Source organism: Hyperolius riggenbachi, chromosome 4 (assembly GCF_040937935.1).
Source record: "Hyperolius riggenbachi isolate aHypRig1 chromosome 4, aHypRig1.pri, whole genome shotgun sequence".
Lineage (NCBI taxonomy): Eukaryota > Metazoa > Chordata > Amphibia > Anura > Hyperoliidae > Hyperolius > Hyperolius riggenbachi.
Window position 1 is genome coordinate 150,829,071 of NC_090649.1, and position 20,728 is coordinate 150,849,798.

The following is a 20,728-nucleotide window of genomic DNA, read 5'->3' on the forward strand; positions in this document are numbered from 1 at the left end:
TTTTCCTTTAAAGGGCTGCATATCATCCATTATATTGTTGTCTGGCATACTTAATAAATGATTTAAAAGGACTTGGTGCAGCTGTTGTCAGCTTTCTTATGGTTTTTTTTATGCTTTGTTGTCATATACTGTAGATGGGAATCACTTAGGAGAGACCTCATGATGAGCAGTTACGAGGAAAGGTCAATGCTCACTCCAGGTGGAGAAAGAAAAGGCAGTTGACCTGAGCCTTCCATCATCACCTCCATGCTGAGAAAGTTACATGTATTTCCAAAAATACACATATAAGAGGTCCAGCTCAGGCCTATTGTCAGCAGCAATATTTGGTTACCATCCTAGCATCACTGGTTGGTAACGTAACACCACCTGAACAGAGGAGACCATGGTGCCCTAAGATTTCCCATTCCATTCACATGTGTGCTTTCTGTGGAAACTATTGAGACTGAATGGAATCATTTGAAACTTGAAGACAGGCTGAGCAGCCAAGCAGAACATAACCCTGACCAAGTGTGTGATATGCCTTGCCAGACCTTTGCTAATTACCCCTTATTTTCAGGATAAAGTGAGCTTTATGGCCCATACTCATGGGTTACAATTGTTGCCGCAACCATGTGTCACGCACAGGTTGCGGCAACAGGTCGCCCGTGAGTATGGCACACGCACCCCAAACCGTCGCTCGTCCCTGCTGTCACCAGGCAATTGGTGCAGTCAATCGCCAACTTCGCCGCAACTGTCGCTAGTCCGCGTGGGTATGCGGACTAGCGACAGTAACCTGCAGTTCAGTACACTGTGTTTCCGGCGGGGGGGGAGGGACGTCGGCGACATCTTCCGTCGCATGCCTAATCCCTCTTCCGCAGTGTGTATGCGGAGGGACCTGGCGACGAGCTGTCGCCGAACTGTTGCGCACACGCTCCCGTGTGCTATCCACCAGCTACATTTGTAGCTGGTGTGTATGGGCCATTACAGACAGAAACTCGCATTTTAGCAAACCCTGATACCCCGAATATGGAGGAGGGTGAATTAAGAGTTCTGAACACTTTCATGGAAATGACACCCAGTCATTGGTTTTGGTATGTGGCTGGAACATTTCTCAAATGTCACAAAAGATGAGCCACCTAATAAGTATCATTAAGTACACCATGATAAGTGTCACCGTGAATGATACATATTGCATCAAGACAGCTAGAACAAGACAATCATGCTGAAAAGAAATCCAAAGGATGCCACTGCTAACAAAAGATATCAAACTTTATTGAGGAGTCAGGACCAATCTTAAAAACAAGTAAAAACACACAGGCTATGAGGAATCACAGAATATTGCGTTATGTCCAATCTCTGCATATGTGCAGTGAAATACATGTACCACCTACAATCTGGTATAATAACCAAAATATCCCTTATTGCATAAGGTATAATAAACCTAATGCAGTAAAATGCACTGTTCAACACAAATTCTGTATCCACCACTGACACAACCTCTGAAAACAGATATGTATGTATAATTGAATGTATAAAACAAAATCCTAATGCAGTGGATGGAAATCAGAAGAACAGGCAGGAAAAGGAAATAGGGGTAAATATAGTAAGTAAGGCTGCTTCTGTGTGCCCACGCTCTCCCTGACGCTGTACTTCTCCAGAGGTCACCCCTGGATGACTGCAATATAGTTAATATTGTCCTAGTGCTTTAAAAAGCGCTAGCGATCGCCAGCGATTCAGTGATTAGCTGTAATCGCCCCAGGGTGAATGGGGCCTAAGACTGCAATGTTCCTCCTGTAATGTGGTGCCCAGAACTGAATTCCATATCCCATCTGTGGACTTAGAAGAGAATTAACCCTCCTGGCGGTATAAAAAATTCCGCCAGGAGGCAGCGCAGCAGGTTTTTTTTTTTTTTTTTTTTATATCATGTATTGAGCCCAGGGCTCGCTACATGATAGCCGCTGCTCAGCGGCATCCCCCCGCCCGCTTCGATCGCCTTCGGCAATCTCCGATCAGGAAATCCCGTTCAAAGAACGGGATTTCCTGAAGGGCTTCCCCGGTCGCCATGGCGACGGGGCGGGATGACATCACCGACATCACCGACGTCGGGACGTCATTGGGAGTCCCGAACCACCCCTCAGCGCTGCCTGGCACTGATTGGACAGGCAGCGCACGGGGTCGGGGGGGGGGCCGCGCGGCGCGATGGATAGCGGCGATCGAGCACGGGGCGGCGGCGATCAGTGTGCTGACGCAGCTAGCAAAGTGCTAGCTGCATGCAGCAAAAAAAAAAAAATTAAACAAATCGGCCCAGCAGGGCCGGAGAAAACCTCCTGGTGTGCTTACCCCGAACTGTGTTCGGGGGTTACCGCCAAGGAGGTTAAACAGGGGCAGTATTATGCTAGCATCCCAAGTTTGTATTTCCCTTGTAATGCATCCCAAAATGGTATTTTCTTTATCTGCAGCTGCTTGGCATTGGATATAATTTTTTTACTTGTTGTCAACCAGTACTTCTAAGTTCCTCCTCTAAGTTTGATGTCCCCATCTACGTATCCCATTTATTTTGTGTGGATCAGAGCAATCAAATCTGCTGAATATCGATGGGAAAAATCGTTAAGTGTATGGCCACCTTTACATATAAATATATGCCAATACCATCTTTAGCTGATAAGACCATAGACTGACAATGATTACAGTTCTGTACTCCACAGCAGTTCTGAGTCTATAACAGAAAAAGATACATATATACCAGGCACATTGTCTTCGGTTAGGACATTTAAGTGTGAAAAACAGTTTTTAACATGTTTCACCTCTACCTAGCTGGTTTTTTATCTTATCGCAGACCAAGCTGAAGGATTTCCAGAGAAGGTGAAGATAGTTGCCATATTATGCAGTTATACTTGGCAGATTTTCATCTTGGCAGTATATAGTGGACAGAAGCCTGTAAATAGCACCACTCATGGAGTAGAAAAAAGTATAACAATCTTTATTCCATATCATCATACTTCTATCACAGTTCAAGTGAATTCACCAATACCATTTACATTAAAAATTCCTATTCTGTATATAAAATGCATATGCAATATCAAATACTTAATTCAAAGTGCTCAATGCAAAACATATAGTGCAAAAGAGTTTTAAAATGAATACATGCAAAAAATCATTCAGCAAAATAGACAGCAATGGATCTGTCTAATGTTAAACAAACCGAAGTGAATGGATAGAGTGCATAGTGAGTAATAGGTACAGTAGGAGTACATCACCCAGTTGTAATGTGTGAAGTAAGTCCAGGATAGGCGGAAGGAGCAGTGCAGTCAATACTCCCCAACAACCTCCCCCCCAGTTCCGTGAAATACCACCTGATTTTGCAAGTGGAGGGAGCAACTGTCTAGTGGTAAGGAGAGAGCCCTTTTGAATTCAAAGGAAGGGGGGTTCAGAGTCACATCATGTGACTGGAAGTGCACCATCCACCCGAAGGGGAAGTGGAAAAGCACATGCAGAGATGGAACGCACAAAGAGGAAGTAAATAGGTTTTAGTAGCTCTCGAAGGAGCTCATGCAGTTGGCCAGCATATACTACAGTGGGACGCAAGCTGAGGGAAGGAGACTGTTAATCGCCACTGTGAATCGCAAATTGTCAGAAAATGGCCAATAGAATATAGCACCATTTCCAAATAGATAGTGCAGAAAAGTGTTTAATGACAATGAATATAAACCAATATGCACAAACCATTAAATGCAAAACAGCAACAAGGCATACTGTATATACTTCGCAAAGAACATTAATATGGTATACAGGGCTGGATTTACCATAAGGCACTGCAGGCACAGGCCTAAAGGCACCTCATGATGGAAAGGCGGCTCACTCCCCTCCCTAGTGCCTTCCTTCCTCCCTCCTTATACAGAGTCCTGATGAGGGTGTAAATGAGAGGTTACTCACCCAGCTCTCTGCATTCCACTGATGAGATCTCCCTTCATTCGGGGGCACAATTAGCTACTTAATACTGAGGTTCTTCTAGCTACTTAAAGGAGTTCTGTGGGGGGTTGTGGAAGAGAAAAACGGACACTTACCTTGGGCTTCTATCAGCCCCGTGCAGCGGTAATGTCCCACGCCGTCCTCCTCCCATCTGCCATTCTCCGCCGCCGGCCCCGGTCTATGCGGCATGGGATCCAACTGCAGCTGCGCTAGAGTGGCCGCGCACCCGCTCGCTTCCGCCTGCGTCATCGGAAGCTTACTGCGCAAGCGCAGTACAAGGCTCCATTGTACTGCGCCTGCGCAGTAAGCCTCAGATGACGCGAGCGGAGGCACAGCAACGCGCATTATTCGTCTGTATGTCAGACGAATAATAGCCCGGTGCCGGCTGCGGGGAACGGCGGATGGGAGCAGGACGTCGTGGGACATTACCGCTGCATGGGGCTCATAGAAGCCCAAGGTAAGTGGCAGTTTTTCTCTTCAGAAACCCCCACAGACCCCCTTTAATGCTTGGGTACACCTCTACCTAATTAATATTGAGGGTACTTCTGGGTACCTAATACTAGGGGGTACCTGTAGCTACCTATGACGGGCAAGGGATGTAAGGGAGAAGTGACAGCTGGGACAGCCAGCACACTTGCGCTGCAGTTTGGTGGGGGGGGGGGGGGGTTAGGTTCATGGAGGGCGGAGTCTAAGGTGCCAGTACATTTGTGCCTATAGGCTCCTAAGAGGTAAATCCGGGCCTGATATTATATGATCCGTTTATATTGTTCACTCCAATCAATAATGCCCAGCACAAAGGTACAATAGTTCAAAAACAACAATTCCTTCTGAAGTAAGAAGTCCCAGTAATATGAAAAATCCACAAGCAAAATTAATCCAGAAAAAATTGCGCAGACAGTCCAAGGTGTGTCCACAGAGAGTCCATCCATGTAAGAAATCCAAATGACGTTACAATGATCAAGTTTCATGTTACAGGACTTCTATAAATAGACACAGAATCAATTATTTGTAACTAAATAACAAAGCAAGTGACAGCACCATATCATTATGCTAAGTAACCAAGAAAACCAGACCAGTCTATTTCCTCATTTAAACCTATTGGAGACCAACTATTGAGTGAATAAACCCACCTAGCCTCATGCTGTAACAATTTACTGGTGATGTCTCCTCCGTACACCTAGTGTGATCTGTTGTAGGCCATAGATTCTCAGGCCAGATGTACTGCTATAGTGTTCCCGCAAAAAATGAGCTGCCACTGATGACATTTGTCTATTCTCTAAATCCCGTTGCGCTAGTCTTATATTGGAGAATTGCTGCTGAGCTCTTTTTAAGCATATTTTTGGACTGTCCAACGTAGATTTTTAGGCAGAAGCACACAAGGACATAAATAATGACCTTACTCTTACAATGAAAATTCCTTTTGGATCCTGTAGGTTTCACCATTGGTGGGATTAGTCATTTGTGATTGTGGGTGCATAAATCTGCACACATTGCAATCACCACACGAAGCAGTCCAGTACACTGGGCAGGATTTCTGGAAAGGCCACAGAGTCCTGGGCCTTGGGCAGCTGCAGCCTACGACCTGGACATGCAATAGGGGTTGCTACATATGAAAGAGGAGCTGAGGAGCAACACATGGAAAAGGGAACTGATGCTCAAGGTAGCTGTTTATGAAAGAGAGGGGCTGCTGTACATGGATGATACAATGGAAGAGGGGGCTGCACATAGAAAATATTCTACTGTGAATATTTACACAAGTTATGCCATTATGCACCTAATTCCCCTTGGCGGTGCAGTGTGTGCCTTGAAGATTAATTCATACCATTCTTCACTGTAGTCTCTATGGGAACGGGCTCGTAGTGCCAGTATTAAATTGAGAAAGAGGTAAAAGGATAAAAGAAAACACGTCAAACAAACAGCCAAAACAACCAGAGAAAAAAGACAAAATGTAGAGCTAATAAGTGATTGGGTGACTAGAAAAGGACACCTAATGCACATCAATGAGATGCAAATATTCCAGCATACCCATCTCATCTCATTGATTCATGTCTACTTCTGAAACCTCCACTGTTCAATCAGGACCTATACAAGCTTGGCGGCTGGTAAATCAGATGCTGCCTGATTGGGAAAATAAGCTTTATAACTCCTGGGAATGAATTATGAAGTTGGAAAGTAAATGGCTGATGCCAATAGCAATCAATCAGATTCAAGACTCAAAAACTTGTTGCTATGGACACCACTTCCACCTCTTGGTTCATAAATTCTGTGTTTGGTTTTTTATAATTTAAAGTCTGGAGAAAAGAGACAGATTTGGAATAAATATGTTCTGATTTGAAATCAAAGCAAGGCCTTCTCTTTCATCACCTTTAAGTAATAAAGACACCAAATCAAAATATTTATTTATGATTGGTCACAAAAAGCAAATAGGTTTTCTATAATCAGTTCTCGTTAAAGTGAACCCGAGGTGAAAATAAACAGATGAGATAAACAATTGTATTTTTCCTCCTACTCCCTAAAAAATACTTTTTAAAAGATACCCCATGGTTTTATTTTATATTTAAACAAAGGAGGTTGAATGTTTTGTTGCCTCTGCTCAGTGGCAGACTATTAAGTGTCTCAGAGTTAGAAAAAGATCAATAGTTCATGTATTTTATCTCCTTTTGCTCTCAAAAGTTGTATTCTGCCAGGAAAACTTTTATGGCTGTAATTTGCTTATCAGTGATGTTTACTATATTGCCGACAAGATACCGACAAGACAGTAGCTGTCACGTCCATGCCTAGAAATGAACTCTTTCAGGCAGCAAAATAAAACAAGTAAAACACGCTGGTTATTAGTATGTTTTGCACTGTACATACACATGTTTATTTCATGTCACATGTTGCCTCGGGTACACTTTAAAGAGAACCTGAGGTGGGGTTCTAACAATGAAATCCCCATACAGAGGCTGGGTCTGCCTATAGAGCCCAGCCTCTGTTGCTATCTAGATTCCCCCTAAGCCCCCCCCCCTGCGCTCTGCGAGACCCCATTAATCACAGCCGCGCTGCTGACACACAGCGTGTCAGAGAGGGCTGTGTTTACCTCCTCCTGTCAGTCTCGCCGCTCCCCCCGCCTCCTGCATCGCTCTAGTCCCTGCCCACGTTCCTTCCCTCCCCGCTGATTGGAGGGAAGGGATGCTGGCGGGAACCGGAGCGATGCAGGAGGCGGGGGAGCGCCGAGACTGACAGGAGGAGGTAAACACAGCCTGCACAGCGTGGCTGTGATTTATGGGGTCTCGCAGAGCGTAGGGGGAACTTAGGGGGAATCTGGATAGCAACAGAGACTGGGCTCTATAGGCAGACCCAGCCTCTGTATGAGGATTTCGTTGTTAGAACCCCGCCTCGGGTTCTCTTTAAAGATGTAAGTCACTGCAGTATCTTAATGATATGCTTTAAAACTCGAGAAGCTGCAGCCAACACATCTTAATGTGGCATGTTTGACTTCTCAGAGTTTTGCATAAATTGCTTGAGCAAATGCTTAGTAAGCTGGCTTAAATGTTGGATTTCTCTGACAAAATGACAGTCCATGGCATTTTCATCTTCAGGGGTACGCAATCTGGTAATCAGCCGCCGTTCCCATAAGGAGCTAACATAGGCGAGAATGTCAAGCTAGTAATGACTTTATTAGAGACACTTCAATCTAATACCAGAGCTGGCATCAGATTATCCCATCTGTTTCTAGAGAAATAATCAACTCAGGATAAATGCTCTTCTGTATGCTTGTTTATATTTGCGTGTGCAGCTCAGGGCAAGTGCTGAAGCCAGTCATGAGAATTGTGTGTAATCCCCAAATAGCAATTCCAACCTTATATATTAGCAGCTCAGTGAACACTCTCCAGTAGGACCAGACGTTTATTCTTGGCTGAGTGGAAAAACTAATTCTTTTTTTTTTTTTTTGTATTAAAGGCTTTATTGAACAGATTATCAAATTTAACAACATTCGACGCCAGTCAAATAGCACATCAATTATACAAGTGATTTGTAAAGAGAGTCTGATTAACATAACCTAAAAATAAAAGCAAAAAAACAAACACAAAACGAAAAAATAAGGATGCGGCCGGGGAGCTTGGCCCATAAAATCGGACCATTCAACCTGGGAAATGGGGCACCGGGTACCTCCAACAGAGATCCCAGGGATCGGTCCTTCTCGATTGTCTCTAAACATAGTTAAGTTGCTCTCCAGCACCGCACATAAAAAAGAAACAGAACAAAAACCTCAATTTATACATCTATTAGAAACAGGAGTCCTGAAGTATAAGTTACCTGTATGACTAGTTAAATGCAGTATACGCACATGTCTAGGGTTGACTAAAGATGTCTATGAGCCCTCCAAAGTTCCCAAATAAGATCAAATCTGGTCATGTTCTCAGTACTATGATAGTACACTCGATCCATCAACATCATAAGGTCTAGACGTTGGGTAACCAATGCTAAATCAAGGTCAGTGGATTTCCATTTATAAGCAATGGACCATTGAGCAGCCAATAACATGTATCTGTATAATGGCCTAAATTTACCTGGGACATCATCATTCTGTGTATACAATAGGGCCTGGGGAGCGGTTAAGGACATCGGAAAGCCAAACACCTCTTTAGCCATAGATTTCCATGTGTTCAAGAACTGCTGTGCAATGGGGCAATCCCAAAAAACATGTAACAATGTGCCTTCCATACCACAGGCCCGAAAACAGGCTGATGGGACCGAAGGATAGATTTTATGTAATTTAGACGGTGTATAATACCACCGAAACAAAATCTTGTAAGCCGTGTCTTTTACCATGTTTGATTTGATCACTCCAGAGACAGCAGTCCAGACAGAAGACCAATCAGTGCGATCATATTGGATACCTAAATCTCGCTCCCAAGCTCTCATATATGACATTTTATCATCATGATCACGCCCTAGCAGTAGAGCATAAAGTATTGAGATTAACCCTTTTCTACGAGAAAAACCAAAAAATAATGATTCAAACATAGTAGGGTCATATACTGGAGATGAGGAAAAGATTGAAGAGAAATAGTGTTTAATTTGGCAAAATCGATATGCTTCTTCCATAGGGGCGTCTCTACTAAATCTGAGCATGTTAAAGGTAATCGGAACCTCACTTATCCAAAACCTATTCGCTGTGTGGAGATCTTTATCCCTCCACCAGGAGAAAACCTGCGGGTTCCTAAAAGCAGGAACAAACCGAGGATTACCGAAGATAGAAATCCTGGAGGAGGGAAAAGTCATAAGTTTATATGTAGAAGCTATAGAAATCCAAAGTTTGGCGAATGACGATACAATCCTATTCCTGCCCGCAAGGACTGTCAAATCCTTCTTGGAAACTATCGTGGCTAGTGAGTTGAGGCGGAAAGGAAAAACTGAGGTAGATTCCAGCTGATACCATGCCGGAGGCTTTGAATCTATGTTCCAATCCAACAATTGACTAAGTTTGGAGGCTAGGTAATAATGCCATAGGCTCGGCAAGCCAATTCCTCCTTGCAAGGGGGGTCTGTAAAGAATCTGTGCCCGGACTCTAGCTGGTTTACCGTCCCAAATAAATTTATTGATTTGTGATTGGATAATAGATATGGATTTTTTGGTTATAGTTATAGGAAGCATACGAAACAGATATAATAATTTGGGAAGGATAATCATCTTACAAGCAACATTTCTGCCCAGCCATGACACCTTATATGTAGACCAAATCTTCAAGAGTTGTGTAATTTGAGTAGTTGTATGTGAAAAATTGGCTCCATATAGGTCTCCAAAGCAAGGTGTAAGAAAGATTCCCAGATATTTAAATTTAGTATGACTCCATTTAAAACTGTAAGTAGAATCTAACCATCTAATCGTATGTGGATATAGATTGATCGGGAGGGCTGTAGATTTGGACGAATTAACTTTAAGCCCCGAAAAGTTTGCAAAAGTCTCTAATAATTGGAAAAGATTAGGTAAAGAGGTTAATTGTCTAGTCAGGAATAGGAGAGCATCGTCAGCATACAAAGAAAGCTTAATATTATCAATACCATATCCATGGATATTGGGATGTTGTCTAATCGCCACCGCCAAAGGCTCTAACGCAAGGGCGAACAGCAATGGGGAGAGAGGACACCCCTGACGGGTGCCTCGTTTAAGATGAATGGGAGTGGAAGTTGCCCCAGGGATGCGAATCACGGTAGATGGGGAATCATACAAAGCTAGAACTGCTGTAATGATGGAACCGGTTAGGCCGAAGCTCTCCAGGGCAGTGATCAAGTATTGCCAACCCACAGAATCAAATGCTTTACTGATATCAAGACCCAACATCAGAAACTTTGATTTCTTAATCTCTGCATCTTGTAGAATGTTAATTGCCAATCTTACATTATCAGAGCCTTGTCTACCAGGGATGAAACCAGTCTGGGAAGGAGCAACCAAATCACCCACCATGGTACCTAATCGTGACGTCAAAATTTTAGCAAAGAGTTTGATATCATTATTCAGGATTGAAATTGGTCTAAAACCCGCAGGGGAAGAGTGGTCGGCATCTGGTTTAGGAAGTAGGGTCATGTTTGCCAGGAGCATTTCTGAAGGAAGTTTCTCACCCTGTAGAATAGCGTTAAACATAGAGGTCAAGGGGAATGACAATGTGTCAGCAAATTTTTTATAGTATAGCGGAGAAAACCCATCTGGGCCAGGGGCAGTGGAAGATTTAAGAGATTTTATCGTTGCTATTACTTCTGTAGAGGAAATTGGAGCATTGAGGGATTGTAGTTGTTCCGAGGTCAATGTGGGCAACTGAAGGGAATCTAACCAAGATTTAAGCTCAGTAGTATTAGATGTTATCTCTGACCCTAAAATATTTTGATAGTATTCCTCAAAGATTTTTAAAACTTTGGGAGGTAACACTTCTTCTATGCCTCTAGTGTTTTTCAATTTATAAACATGTGGGGGCTTATAATATTGATTAAGCTTGCGAGCAAACTGGGTAGAAGGATTACTTCCACGCAATAAAAATCTAGCTTTAGAAAATTTCAATGCTCTAGCATGCGAATTATCAAGAATAGAATTCAGTTCAGTTCGTTTCAAATTAATCTTGTTATGATCATGTCTGCAGCGTTTACTGCTGGCTGCAGTGGTATTGTAACCCAAGCAGTTCTGATGTCATTACATGCATTTTCTTGCATAGTTTGGTTTGCACTTAAACTAGTTGCTGATTCCATCTGCAGTCACTCTGAAATTAATGACAGTTTAACATGCTCTTGTGTAAACAAACATTGTCTGCTGCAGTGGAGGGGCAGTCCCTTTCCTGCAGGCTGCATATCATTGTCTGCCTTTTCCTGCTATCAGCCTGTGATTAATTACCATTCACTTGTGTGGGAATCTGCAGGTCTGCTCCCATTGGATGACCTCAGTATAAAGAACTGCTTCCTGCAATGTCTCATGGGCTACCATAGTCTCAGATTTTATCTGTTACTCTGCTCGTGCACCACCTCGTTCCTGGTCCGTGTGGACTGCGCTGACTCCTGCGAAGGGGTCAGCGAGTCCTCCTAGTTCTGCTCTTGTTCTAGAAGTTGTTACTTGCTTGTCTTGTGTCATATATTGGTTCATCGCCAATATATACGCATACTTGCGCATTTTGTTATTTTCCTTGAATTCGTGTTACGTTGATACATCAGTGTCGCTGATATATACGTACACGAACTGTTTATATCCTGTGTTCCGTTAGTCAGCGTTCCGGCACGCTGAGCTAGTTATCCTGTTCCTGGTCCTGTTTGTGGATTGCGTTCATCTCTGCGAAGAGATAGCGAATCCTTCTGAGTCCTGTTCCCTGTATTACTCCAGTCTTAGTCAGAGTTCCTGCTTATGTCATATATCGGTTCATTGCCGATATATACATATGTTAGTCAGACGTTACGAATAGTTTCATTGATAGCTGTAATTGTAATACGCTAGGAAAACATACTTATTGTGTATTTATCTGTGTTACGTTCATCTATCTTGATCCTGCTATTTCCTGTCTCTCCTGTCCTGTCTTTGTGAGGCACGCCATCGCCGCAACGCATTGGCTGCCTCATTCCAGTCTGTCTGGTTTTGGACGCTTGCTGTCGCTAAGTAATCGCTAGCTAGCAAGCGTTCATTCTGTCTACCTGTCCTGATCTCCTCAGTCCTGGTTTATGCGCTCAGCGCTACTTTGCGCTGAGACGTTATTACGAAAGTGTTGTTTGTGGCTGTTCGGATCTGCACCGGCTCTGTGCACCACAATCTCCTATTGGAGTCAGTCCTCTCCTCCACTAAACTGGGGATATCCTGATCCCTTGTGCTGGTGTGTGTACCTCCTTCACGTCAGCTTATGTGTTGTATGCTGACTGTGGAGATTACACCTCCAAGCTTAACATTATGGTAGCCCCATTACCAATTCCCATTGTGGGGGGGGGGGTTCCCAGCAAAAATGACACTGTTTGTTATGATTCCTGTTCCTTTAAGAAATTTGAGAAGCTCAATTCTGAAACAGAAAATGAGTTTTTTTCTGAATGTACCAGGTTCCTGGCCAATCCCGAGCTCCAGGCTACTCCTGTTTCAACGTGGGCCCCCCAGCTAGTTTATGTTTTATTTAAGGGAAGATTGTTTCAGTGGGCCTACGATGTCTTGGATCATACCAATTTAAAAGAAAGACCACTGGAATTTCTAGCGTTTGTGATCCATTACTGGCTGCGCAAAACCGATTTGCCTAGCCCTTTTGATAAGCTCCTGGCAGCTTGTCAATCAGCTGCTCCTTCTACTGCCTACAAAAATAATCAGCAAGCAGATAATTGTTCTGATAACTTTTCTTCTGCTAAGGCAGCAGGGTCTAAAGCCAAACGTAAACGCTCCAAAAGAAAAGCGTTACAATCAGCGGAGTCGTTGCCCTTGGCGACTGCGCATCAGATCTGTAATGAGACTCCGCCAGTAGCAGATAATGAAATTCAGTCACCATTCAGGGGAGTCAAATGGACCTATGAAACTACTAATGAACTTTCATTGCTAGCCAGGGAAAATAAAAGTTCTTGTTTAAATGAATTATCTGAATATGATTATGAAGATATATTACAGAGTATTGAACAGATCAATTTATTCGTGCAGCAAGGGAAATTTGCATACACTACAGTTCAACACTTGCTACAGGTATTGGAGATCCTTAGGAATAAGAAATCGGCCAATCACCTGCTAAATAACCCAATGTATGTTTCTGCCACTAACACATTTGCAAACTATGATCAGCCGGAATGCTCAGCTGTTAAATATGCATGGGATCCTCCATTTGAGAAAGGAGAGATGGAAGCCCTGGTCTATGAATGGAAGAAAGATGCAAGTTCATTTTGTCAGTTTTACAGTGCAAAAAGTGAATTAGTATTGAATGCATGCATTAAGTCTGCCTATAACCTAATAAAAACTGGTGTGTGTGGGTATGACTTTGTGGCTCCATTGATCGATGTGTGGAGAATGATTCTGGACGATTTTTATGCGATTCAATCAGTTGATACCAGGGAAGACACACTGTCAAGTGGAGATTGTTCCACTTCCTCAGTTCCTGAGGACTCGCCTGCTTCAGCACCTTTGGCTGATTCAGCGAGTGATTCAGAGCTCCTTTTGTGTGAAATTGAAGTTCCTGTAATTCCACCCTGTACCATGGATAACTCAGTGTTACTTTCCAGTAAGACAGAAATTACTAATACTTCCTTAATCTTGCCCTGCACAAATTTCTCAGCAGAGGACCCAGAGGTCCTGCTGACTTCTGAGTCCAGCCTAGCCAGTACTCATGAGTCTTTGTTCAGTGAAACAGACACCAGAAAAATCTTGCCTGTCTCTGCAAACACTTCTGCAGAAATTACCTGTGTTAATAAAGTTCAACTCCTGTCTGATCCAGCAGATGCCAATAGATGCACTACATCAGTTTCTGAGTCCCAGCAATCCTGTCCAGAAATCTCAGAACCCCAGCATCTGAATTTTCCAATTTCACAATTGAATGGTGATTTAGATGCGCAAACATTGTGTTTTGATCTTCCTGTTTCTACACCTCACTCTAGTTTCATGAATAACTCAGAGCGTCTGCTATGTGAGTCCGAAATCGCAGAATTATTACCGTGTTCAGAAAATGTTCCAGTGAACTTGCCCTGTACCATGAATTGTGCAGTAGATCTCTCCAATGAAACTCAGGTCACAGAATCATTATGCTGTCCAGCAGGTGCTTCCATGGTTTTGCCCTGCAGTGTGGACTGTTCGGTGATCCTGTCCAGTGAAGCTGTGGTCACAGAGTCTTATGCTTCACCTAGTACTTTGGATACTTCAAACCCTCTAGCAGAACAGTCTGAGGCACTGCTTACCTCAGTTGGTGTTGCAGTAATATTCACTTGTCTAGCAGCTGTTTTGGAATTACAGTCTGCTCTAATAAAACTTGATGAATTTCTGCCCAGCGAAGCAGAAGCCATTGAAATATTGTCCTCGTCAGCAAGTGTGTTAGATACCTTGCCCTGTACACAGTCTGATTTAACCAATGTTGTTGAGTCCCTCTCCAGTGTTGTAACAGCCGAGGAGCTCCAGCCCTGTCCTCTGAATGTTTCAAAAGTCTTGCCCTGTAACATGGATAATTCTGACTCGCTGGAAAAAATAATAGAAATCTCAGAATTTCAGTCCGGGTTAATGAGTGTTTCTGAAACCCAGCCCTGTATCCTGGAAAATTCTGGTTCTCTGGCCGGTGTGGCAGAAGTTCCTGAGTCCCCTTCCTGTCCAGTGAGTTACTCAGTTTTGCCTAGTTCAGTGGGGATTGCTGCACTACTGACTTGTTTTGCAGCCCTTCATGAGCTCCAATCCAGTGTATTTGATGAGTCTCTGTCTAGTCCAGAAGAAGTTATGGGAACCCTGTTTAGTTCGGTAGTTCGGTGCATACATCAGAAGATTTGTCCTGTCTTGTAAATGCCCCTGAACATGATTTGTTAATAACTTTGCTGGAATCAGAGACATCTAAGTCTGATCCTGCATTTTTTAGTGACAATCCAGTAACTGTGAAGTCTAGTCATGATGATTTTTTTTTGCCCAGTCCTGGTTTCGGTCCTACCTTGACTGACTTTGAGGTTTGCAGTTCCTTGACATGCCCAGAAGTCTCTCTTGTGCCAGTGTGCCCAGATGTGCTTCGTATGCCAGAGTGCCCAAGTGTGTCTGTGTTGGCGTACTCACACGCTTCCCTAGTGGAGACATGTTCTGATGTTGCCGGTTGGCCTGCATGCCCGGAGATGGTTCTGGTCCCTAAAAACCCTGATCTTGATGTTTGTCCTGGTGACCCTGACTCTAGAGTTGCCCTGGGTTCCATAGGGGTTCTTGATGGTTCTCCATGTGAGCCTAAGGGGCGTTCTGACCTGTGGGGATCTCTTTGGAGCTTCCAAGTGTTCTGGGAGATCTCTGAGGAAACTTGTCCTGGTACCTTGGACTGGTTCAACGGTGGGTTTTGTGTTGGTGGGGACAGTTCCGGTGGGCATTGCAAAGGCTTTGGCGTTTTTGGACAGTCCCGGGAAGGCGGTGGGTATCGCTCAGAGAGTTTCTGGGGGCTTTCCTCTGGAAGTCGTGGTACTGATGGGTATCACACTGAGGCTTGTGGTGCTGACGGGCATGGTTCTGTAGGTTCTGGTTCTGATGGGTCCAGTCTTGTGGGGACTGATTCTGGAATTTGGTCTTGCCGGGCTGTCCCGGTCATCATGAATTATCAGTCAGATTGTTTTGTTGGGAATTTCAGTTTCAAAAAGCGTCTGGTATCCGCTTTTAAGGGGGGGGGGGGGGGTAATGTTATGATCATGTCTGCAGCGTTTACTGCTGGCTGCAGTGGTATTGTAACCCAAGCAGTTCTGATGTCATTACATGCATTTTCTTGCATAGTTTGGTTTGCACTTAAACTAGTTGCTGATTCCATCTGCAGTCACTCTGAAATTAATGACAGTTTAACATGCTCTTGTGTAAACAAACATTGTCTGCTGCAGTGGAGGGGCAGTCCCTTTCCTGCAGGCTGCATATCATTGTCTGCCTTTTCCTGCTATCAGCCTGTGATTAATTACCATTCACTTGTGTGGGAATCTGCAGGTCTGCTCCCATTGGATGACCTCAGTATAAAGAACTGCTTCCTGCAATGTCTCATGGGCTACCATAGTCTCAGATTTTATCTGTTACTCTGCTCGTGCCCCACCTCGTTCCTGGTCCGTGTGGACTGCGCTGACTCCTGCGAAGGGGTCAGCGAGTCCTCCTAGTTCTGCTCTTGTTCTAGAAGTTGTTACTTGCTTGTCTTGTGTCATATATTGGTTCATCGCCAATTTATACGCATACTTGCGCATTTTGTTATTTTCCTTGAATTCGTGTTACGTTGATACATCAGTGTCGCTGATATATACGTACACGAACTGTTTATATCCTGTGTTCCGTTAGTCAGCGTTCCAGCACGCTGAGCTAGTTATCCTGTTCCTGGTCCTGTTTGTGGATTGCGTTCATCTCTGCGAAGAGATAGCGAATCCTTCTGAGTCCTGTTCCCTGTATTACTCCAGTCTTAGTCAGAGTTCCTGCTTATGTCATATATCGGTTCATTGCCGATATATACATATGTTAGTCAGACGTTACGAATAGTTTCATTGATAGCTGTAATTGTAATACGCTAGGAAAACATACTTATTGTGTATTTATCTGTGTTACGTTCATCTATCTTGATCCTGCTATTTCCTGTCTCTCCTGTCCTGTCTTTGTGAGGCACGCCATCGCCGCAACGCATTGGCTGCCTCATTCCAGTCTGTCTGGTTTTGGACGCTTGCTGTCGCTAAGTAATCGCTAGCTAGCAAGCGTTCATTCTGTCTACCTGTCCTGATCTCCTCAGTCCTGGTTTATGCGCTCAGCGCTACTTTGCGCTGAGACGTTATTACGAAAGTGTTGTTTGTGGCTGTTCGGATCTGCACCGGCTCTGTGCACCACAATCTCCTATTGGAGTCAGTCCTCTCCTCCACTAAACTGGGGATATCCTGATCCCTTGTGCTGGTGTGTGTACCTCCTTCACGTCAGCTTATGTGTTGTATGCTGACTGTGGAGATTACACCTCCAAGCTTAACAAATCTCATGTAAAATCTCTCTAGAGGTAGTCCCGAAGTGGCGCTTATATAATAGATCCAGTTCTGTCGATAGTGTAAGAATTTTTTGCGATCTCAGTTTTTTAGCCTTAGCAGCCTTTGCAATAAAAATGCCTCTCATGACTGGCTTATGAGCCGCCCATCTTAGAATGGGAGAAGTATTATCTTCACTATTAAAAAAAAAGTATTCCTCCATCTCACCCCTTACTAAAATTCTATCTGATTCCTCCGCTAGGAGAGAGTCATTAAGCCTCCAATTACCAGGATTAAAGGGCAAGCCAAAGCCTACCAAGGATGATAAAACCATGTGATGGTCTGACCAACTACAGATGACAATGTCTGAAGTGGAGGAGTTGGATGCGATTATGGGAGATAAATAAATATAATCTAAGCGGGCATAAGATTGACGGGGATGAGAAAAGAAGGTGTACTGTCTGCAACCAATATTATATGATCTCCATATATCGATAACCTTAAGTCTTGATAGAAGGCTAGTGAGTCTTCTCGGGAAAGTCTGAGCAAAGGGGGACTGAACTGATCTATCCAAGCTGGGTGTTACGGAACAATAAACAGGTATTGCAATGAATGACCACAGTTTGCAGAAACACTGATACTGAGACAGGAATGTGCAAAAAGGTGTTTTATTAAGGACCAAATCATGCAAACAACATACAACCATATGCAAACAATATATACAGTGAATCTCCCGCAAACCAAACAAAACAGTGTGCACACATATAACCAAAACCCTGACTATCTATCTATCTACAAACGGCATGCAGGAGATATATATGTACAAGCAAATATATATATACAATAACGCGGTATCAAAGGGAGCAGGCAAAGACAGGTCAAAACGGAATAACAGAGTCAGCAACGGGTAATCAGATACAAGCAAGGTACAAAGGAATAGACAGAAGCAGAGTCAGGACTAGCAGAGGTTCAGCAGCAGGTAATCAGATCACAGAGCAGGTACAGGAAACCAGGAATCAGGAACAGAGGTGACCAGAGACTCAGACCTGTAACATAGGAAGTTCTGGCAATGACTTGCAGGAAGAGGCAGACTTATATAGTCCATGTAATAGGAAGCAGCTGGTGGTAGTTGATCAGAGACACATTAGAGGCCTCTGCAGGCCATACAAAGAACTGCAAGTCCTTAGATGCAATGATAAGCCACCTGCTGGTGGATAGTGGAAGTCCAGGGCAGTCCAACTCAATACCACCACCAGCAGGCAAGAGATGATACCACAAGAATCGTAACACTGGGGTTGGCTACAGCATTGAAGTCACCTGCTATAATCAAATGCGTAGAAGATAGTCTTTCTAATTGAGGGGCCAGCAATTGCAAAAAAGCTGTCTTAGAAGCATTGGGTGCGTAACAATTAACCAACGTAACAGATTGGAAAAACTAATTCTATTCCATTTCCAGAATAGAGGCCCTTCGAGAATCCTAGAGGAGATACAGTTCTGCTGATCAGATAGTGTTTCTATATGTCTTTGTATTCTTTGTTTCCTCCACATTCAAGTTGTGTTTGGTCTCCCTCTTTTTATTCTCTCTTGGGGATTCCACCTTAAAGGTAACCTGAAAGGTACATTGAGGCTGCCATATTTATTTCCATTTAAATAATACCAGTTGCCTGGCAGCCCTGCTGATTCACTGCCTCTAATACTTTTAACCATAGATCCTAAACAAGCTTGCAGCAGATCAGATGTTTCTGAGAAAAATCTGACAAGATTCGCTGCACACTTGTTTCAGGTGTCTGATTCAAATATTACTGCAGCCAAATTTGCTGAGAATCAAGGAGGTGGAGAAGGACGGCTTGGGAATGATGAGCCTAAATGGGGCTGGAGGAAGCTCCAGGTATGTATATATTTAAAGAGACACTGAAGAGAGAATAAATCTCGCTTCTTGTCTCATAGTCAGCAGGGGCATGTGTGCCCCTGCTAAAACGCCGCTATCCCGCGGCTAAACGAGGGTCCCTGACCCCCCCCCCCCCCCCCCGTAAAATCTACGACCAACTTGGTCGTAAATTTTGCTGCTCTTGAGGCAGGGCTAACGGCTGCAGCCCTGCCTCTCAGTGCCGTCTATCAGCGGCGCATCGCCGCCTCTCCACCGCCCCTCTCAGAGAAGGAAGACTGAGAGGGGCGGGGGAGAGGCGGAGATACGCGCTGACAGACGCGCGTGAGGCAGGGCTGCAACGGTTAGCCCTGCCTTAATCCGGAAGAGGGGATGCGCTCCTTGGAGGGGATTTCGGGGGGTAAGGGACCCCCGTTTAGCCGCGGGATAGCGGCGTTTTAGCAGGGACACACATGCCCCTGCTGACTATGAGGTCTTAAGCGAGATTTATTCTCGCTTCAGACTCTCTTTAAGATCTCAGGTTTAGTTTAACCTCCTTAGCGGTAACCCCGTGTGTGACACGGGGTAAGCTGCCGGAGGGTGCTGCTCAGGCCCTGCTGGGCCGACTTACATAATTTTTTTTTTTGCTGGACGCAGCTAGCACTTTTCTAGCTGCGCCAGCACACTGATCGCCGCCGGCCCGCGCCCGATCGCCGCTATCCGTTGCGGCGCGCGGGCCCCACCCCCAGACCCCGTGCGCTGCCTGGCCAATCAGTGCCAGGCAGCGCCGAGGGGTGGATCGGGACTCCCAATGATGTCACGACGTCGCTGACGTCGGTGACATCATCCCGCCCCTTCGCCATGGCGACGGGGGAAGCCCTCCAGGAACTCCCGTTCTTTGAACGGGATTTCCTGATCGGAGATCGCCGAAGGCGATCGAAGCGGGCGGGGGGATGCCGCTGAGCAGCGGCTATCATGTAGCAATCCCTGGGCTCGCTACATGATTTAAAAAAAAAACTGCTGTGCTGCCTCCTGGCGGAATGTTTCATACCGCCAGGAGGGTTAAGCTATCCATGCACCAACTGAGAACAGCTTGATGTCATTCCCAACTAATGCTCTGTAGTCAGAGTAGTGGTCAGAGAATATCAGCAGATTCCAAATTATATTTCAAACAGTATTGCTCAATGCAGTACAAAACCATTGTCCCACATTTCTCCCTGACTGCCAACAGATTAGACGTTTCCTCCTCATCTGATCACTGTCACAATTAAGAAAGCCATACATCAGGCGACTTTGCGGCCCATTGACCATCCGATTTGATTATAATAATTGAATTAGATGAAAATCGGTGCTGCCAAGTACATGCCCGACCGACTGCGCCCAATTTCGGCCCTGAAATTGGTCACAGTCGATCGCACATGCTGCAAGATGTTGGGCCGACTTGCTCGATCGGGTGCGCGGCGGGAACGGCGACGAACGCAAAACAAAACCGCCGGCGCTGTTCCCCCAATCATAAACGTCCCCCAGTGCACAGGTGCAATGTATACATTACCTTTACGCAGCTTCCGCACATTCCGCTGTGCATACACACGCGCCGCACGTGGTTTCCTAGTAAGGGCACGCATATGACATCAGTCGTCATACACTCAGCCTTGTTACTAGGCAACCACGTGGCGAGCGTGTATGATGAGCAAAGTACGCCCGTAGCCAGTGAAGACTAGTGGAGGCGGCGGAAAGGTAGTGTATACATTGCACCTGGGCACCGGGGGGACATTATCATTAGAGGGGACATCGGGTGGCGATGGTGATG